The sequence below is a fragment of the Myotis brandtii genome, unplaced genomic scaffold, assembly GCF_000412655.1.
Source record: "Myotis brandtii unplaced genomic scaffold, ASM41265v1 scaffold304, whole genome shotgun sequence".
Lineage (NCBI taxonomy): Eukaryota > Metazoa > Chordata > Mammalia > Chiroptera > Vespertilionidae > Myotis > Myotis brandtii.
This window is the reverse complement of record NW_005361607.1, coordinates 13,964-20,553: the sequence shown is the minus strand read 5'-3', so window position 1 is coordinate 20,553 and position 6,590 is coordinate 13,964.

Here is a 6,590-nt window from a genome sequence, read left to right as displayed (position 1 = left end):
CGCTGGCAAGTGGACATCCCCCAAGGGCTGCTGGGCTGCCAGAGGGATGTCTGATTGCCATCTTAGGCCCAATCCCCCAGGGAGCGGGCCTAAGCCAGCAGGTGGTCATCCCCTGAGGGGTCCCAGACTGCGAGAGGGCACAGGCCGGGCTGAGGGACGCCCCCTCCCCCCCGGAGTGCACAAATTTTTGTGCACCAGGCCTCTAGTATATATATAATCTCACAGTGTATCTGTTTACAGGACTGCCTCACCCTCAGAGCTTCAGAGCTGTGAACTCCTAGAGAGCAGCAAGGACTTAGTCTTTTATTTCTGTTTCCCTAACATCAATAACGAAGTCCAGTGCCTGACACAAAGTAGATACTTAATAAATATCCCATAAATAAATTAATAATAAAATCCTTCCCTCCGTCCAATCCCTCCTCCACTGTGGACATGGAGATGCACCCTTGATCTGGCACACATTCACCACAAGGATATGGCCATTATGATTTAGTTAGGGAGTTATTGGAAGACACATTTTATAACTCTTGCCATAATTAATGTGACAAGAAATAATAATTGACTTAGTAATGTAATCAAATCAGAATGTATTTGATTTGCTCTGTCACGTTGTTATTCATCTCTCTAATCCTTCTAGTCAGAGCTTTCAACACCTAATTATTTCTGAAAGCAATGAATGCAGGCATATTTGATGTCAGGCTTGGCTGGAAGAAATGAACAGTCAAACCCTTGATCATTCTGTAAAACTGGAGACAGGCAATAGATGTGTCTTTTGCCCGAATAAATGGAAAAATGCTTATACCTTTTACATACATATGCTCTACCCACTTGAGTGGTGTTTACTAAACTACGGGGTCATCAACCCAGTTCTTCAAAATAATAGCCTTTTAAGACATGAAAGTCATTTTTTAATGTATTTCACACAGCATCCCATGAAGATGGAAAGACTTGTCTCAGAATAATTACTTCTTTGGATAGTTTCTAACAGGACAAAGGAACCCCCTTCGAGAACTGCTCCTAACTGAGCATTAACAACATCTGCTGAGATAGTCATATACATTAACTGTCTCCACAATAAAACCCCGTCTAATCAAATCCATTTTAAAAGACTGAGATTCAAAATATAAGGGAATTGAGCCAAGAAAACACATTCCGCTTCAACACTAGATTTCTAACTCATACCTCTGACCTGAAAGTCCACACACTACCACTGGGCTGAGCATTTATACTTATTTAAACAACTTGAGCTTGTCTGCTTTAGCATTGTATAACTGCTCTTTCTGATTGAAGAATTTTTTAAATCAAGAGTCTGTATTTATAGAGATCCTTCATTTAAAAAAAATGGGCTGTCATCACATTAGCATGAACATTCATTCAACTTATTCAACAAATATTGAGAATTCAAACACGAGTAAGTTACTAAAGATGCATGGATTAAAACGGCCTCTCCCTATAATAGTTCAGAGACTAAGGATGATAACAGAGCATAATTATTGCCCAGGGGGAAATATGTGAAGGCAGCAGATGAGAAAAGGGTTCAGTGAAAGCTTCGTAGAGAAGGTGATGGTTAAATTTAGCCTTAAAAACAAGTTGGACTTTTCCAGAAAGACAAGCAAATTGGACATCACAAGCAGAAGAAACAGTACATGCAAAGGTCCAGAGGTATGAAAGTTCACAGAATAGCTGGATCATAGGGTAAAACCAGACAGAAGCTGATACCAGAGAACACAGATTAGAATTGCAAGATGATGAAGAGAATATAAACTCTCAAATTTCTCTCCTATCTTTCCTTTATAAAATTTTCTAAGTACTTGAAACCTGTTGTCATAATTTTTCCCCATTTAATATGGTCAGAGTTTCTAGGCATCCTTGAAAACTAGTATTTAATTTCCACCCCTCCACGATGTTAAGTCCTAATACAATGTCCTCAGTTTAGTTAACTGTCCTTAGGGTTACTTACAATGGATACATTTTATTGTAAGTAGATTATATCTCAATAAAGTTGACTGTAAAGAAAAAGACATAGAAATCAGCCTGAAGTGGTTCCTTTTGGTTGAATCTAGGACAATTAAAAATGAGTAACTGAATGAAAAAGAAATTCATGAGTCCATAGTAATACTACGATATACAAATAAACAGTGGTATATAATACACAAAGATTTTGAGAGAATTAAGTGAAATAATACATATAAATTTTCTAGTATAGTTCTCATCTACATTGTAATTGTATGACACATGTTAGCTAAGCAAGGAATAAATGGATAAAGTGGGGGTTTCATGAAGTGTTTTCCCAAAGCTAACAAAATAAAATCAACTCATCACTCCTTCCTCCCAGGTTTTCTTGTTTTCCAGGTGAGCTGGAATAGCACATACCGTTCCTTTCTTAGTCCTGTAGGTGATGTTTTATATTGCAGGTGAGGGAGGGGGCATCATCAGGTTTGCTTGTGGTAATAATCTTCAGAGATTTCACCAAACAATTCTGGCTCTCTTTCCAAACGCAAAGTGGGTAGGATTTCACTCCTTGACCCCCTTTCCTTTGACCAGGCATTAGGAGCAGAGGTGATGTCTACAACCTGTGGCAGAAACGTTACGATCCAGCGTTACTGATTCACCGTATCTCCCTTTTCCTGATGTGGTGAGTGTGGAAGTGAATGTAGCTAGGGATCCCAGAGTGACTATAGTGAACAAAGGTCTATTGTCAACCTACATGGGACAGTGTGCAATAAACATTTGGTTTTAATCCAGTGAGACTTGAGGATTAGTTCATACCGCAGCATGACTTAGTCCTCTAGCCTAATGGACATGCATCACCTTGCACAAGGGTCCAACACAGAATGGGTAATCACTCAAAGTCTAATGAATTGAACTAATCTCCTTGAAGAGACCTAACCTGGCTGAGTTTGCCTATCTTTGAGTTAAAGCAAATTTACCTCTCCTCCTCCTGCCTCTTGTGATTTATTAGACAAGTGCTTCTAATTTTTTATGCCCATTTTTTTCTGCCTTCCTTGGGGAGAGAGGGAAATATTTCATTCCTAATTTTCTACATACTGTTGAAAAGAGTAGTTTGACTAATAACACCGCAGCAAAGACTATGAAGAAAAGACCTCTCACTGAAAGACAGTTTTGGTCTCCTTTTCCAAGAAAAATCATGGAAGAGTCAGAATTGAAAACTGGAACATAAAATTTGACTTTTAACAATGAAGGAAAGTGACATTTCCTACCATTAAAGGGAAGAAACAATTTGCATTTGTGCACAGTTAATTGGTTAATAGTTTTCCTATAAAAATTTTGTTAGAATCATCATACACAATGACCAAATAACATAGATATTGCCATTTCTAGCCACCTGGCATGGGAAGAAATGAGTTGTAATAAGCTCTATCCTCACCTCTGCCTGCTTCACTCCTGGGTTAGTCCACTCCCCAGACACCGCAGGCAGAGGCAAAGGGATTTCTGTGCTTGTCACCTCCTCAATTCTTTGCCCACCAACTTCCAGGTTTTCAGCAACTTTTAAAAGTTATTTGGCAGAGCTTTGGCTTCTTCTGTCCTCCAGTGTCTCTACTTACCAATCTTGAGTCCAAAATGAAGAGTTTATTTTTTGCACAAGGCTGCCAGAGATTGACAACAGCCATCACATGTGGACATGTTCTTGTTTCTTTCCAATTTCAGTAGCTTCTCTTTTCTTGATAGCTGACTCTTTTCCCTCCCCCCTTTTCCTCTCACCCTCTTCACAAGCAGTGCCAAAACATCCCAATTTAAATATTCTATACCATTATAGCCCAACTTATTATTTGGATTCCATGTTGGATGACGTGACACAAATTTTGTTGTCTGAAAATAGTCATCATACCAGACATTGCACAGCACAGAAGCTGATGGGCACTCAATTAATGTTCTTCCAATGAATGAAAAGTATAATCAAATGATACAAGATTAAACAAGATTAAAATATCAACTCCCTGAGGGCAGTGGCAATAACTTATATGCCTTTATACTTCCATACTTAGCATCCTGTTTGCCACATAGTAGGACTTAGGCAACAGCTGTATGGTTAATGGCATGGGATTTGCAGTAATACTCAATTTACTATTTACTAGCTTAGGAATACTGGGAAAAAATTACCTATTTAAGACTCAGTTCCCTTGGCAGCTAAATAAGACTGTTATAAGGATTAAATGAGATGATGAGTACCAAGTACTTAGCATAGAGTAAGCTCTCAATAAAGGCTACTTTCACATCAATAGCTTAGTCTCTGTGTTAAGATTGTCTAAGCTCCTAACATTTCTTCAGTTTCAAAGTCATGTGCATCTGCAACTGGCAATTTAGATATTAATGTGATGCATGGTGTCAGATTCTTAATCACAAGTAGCTTATGGATGAGATCCCTCTCTCTCAACCTGGTGAAGTCATTTTAGAAAGTATGTCTATCACACAAAAGAAGGCCAGCTATCCAGAGGTTGCTATTTTAAACCATAGCCTGGAGAATTGGGGGAAAGGGGATGTGTGTCAGGAATACATCACACCTGATTGCCTCAAGCATGCAGGTGTGCCAGAAACATCTACAAGCATGGTCTCGTCTTTTACAAGGAAGAAAAATAAGTCACAGCATTCCCCATGAAGGTTCAGAGGCATCATTAGTGGCATGAATAATTTATCAGCGGCTCCCTAAACCAGATAAATGACACTTTTGTTGTCTGCTCTAAAGAGCGGAAGCTGTTCACTAACAAAAAAATTAGTTTCCCCCAAACAAAACCATCTTTTTCATCCTTGAACTTACCTTTTCTGAAAATTGCAGATATATCAAGGAACCAGTTGAATCAAAGAACACAGAATAGACTTTTGTTTTTTTTAAAATAAGATGGTAAAGAATCCAGAACAAATTATTTAATACATTTTAACAGATGGCTTCCTTTTCCTTGTTGTCTTAAAAATCATCCAACACCATTCCATCTTGTATGTGTTTTCCAAGTACAAAATTGTGTTTCTGCCTGTGATAAAAGACTTAGATCCCTGTAGCTTAAGGACGAGAATAAGGATGAATGTAGTTTCTAATCTTTGAAAGCTCCAACATTAGCTCTGTGTGGCCAAATGTGACAAAGCTCTCGTGTTCCAGCATTGAGCCTGGTTTCTTGGAAGACCAGTTAACATAGTGAGTGTTAGGTCCATGCCAACATGAAAATCAAAGCCATACCTGGAAGCAAACCAGAGTTGGGCCTGTTCCCTTGGAATTATTTTTCATGTGTTTGAAACGGAAACTTTTCAGAAGGCTGGAGTGGTTCCTTAAATCAACTGACCTCTTCAACACCAAACTCTTTTTCTCCACCTCAAGAAAAAGGACGAGTGGGAAGGAGTAAAAAGACTTTGGAAAAGCCAGAGGAGGCCTTACAAGTAACTGTCCCAGAGCAATCTCTGCAGAGGAAAGGAGACTTAACAGGCAGGAAATCTGTCTAGCCCGCTACCTCTTCCCACTGGCGGCCCTTAGCCACAGATGTTATGGATTTTTTTCGATAGCAATCCCCAGCTCCCCAAACAGATTCTGAGTGAGAAAAATAGGAAAAGTAATTGGCTGCTATTAGATACACATTCTGAAGTAGGAAGAAATACGGGCAGTGATGAATTTCTGGTCTGGATTAGAGGTTCCATGTAATTAAACAGGAAGATAAAGAAGATCCTCACTTACTTGGAACCCAAAGAGGGGGTTAGAAACACAAATGGGTAATGTGCCTCTTTCAGATTATCTCAGGAAAAACATGCCATTCTTCCTATCAAAGGGTTCTTATCCCGAAAAGAGAATATCATTATTGAATATCACTGATAATCATTCCATTGTGCAAACATTTGTTGAGTAGGCATTATGTATTAGGTCCTGTGCTGGAAGTGAGATGCATTAACTTGAATAACACCCTTTGCCTGGCCTCACCACACTCAACATATTCCGATTTCCAATTATATCTTTAGAAGGTGATATATTTTTCAAAGACAAATAGATAATCCAACAAGAAAATATTTTTTTTCTGGGTAGAGTTTTTTGCCTTTAAGCATTTCCTGAGATCCTTCTGAGTTCTTTGGATGAAGCTATAACATGTTCATTAGACCCATCTGAAATTGTCCTGGGAGCTTAAACAATGGAGAGCTTGGGTTTTGTTTTATTCTTCTCTTTTAAATAGCATTATTAAAACATAATTCACATACCATGAAATTCAGCTTTATGTAGGGTATACTTTACTGAATTTTAGCATATCCACAGATATATCCCAAAAAGAAACCTATTAATATTAGCAGACACTACTGGTTCCTCAGCCACCTTCACCCCAATCTACTTATATGAAAACCATGGGTGGTGTTCGTCACATACAGATGAACAGCGACCGAGCGGAAGGAAGTCAGTCCTACAGGGATTGTCTTGGCAACGGCTGCTCCCTCCCCCAAGCTGTTTCCCAGAGTTGTTTCCTGTAAGGGTGCGGTTTGAGGCAGGAACCCGCCCTGGGAGCATGCAAGCAGATCTTTCTAAAGTGTGCTGCGCCAGCATGGGGTGAACCTGAGTGGGGAGGCTGAAAGGCTTAGAAAAGACAGACAAGAGAATGAAAGCC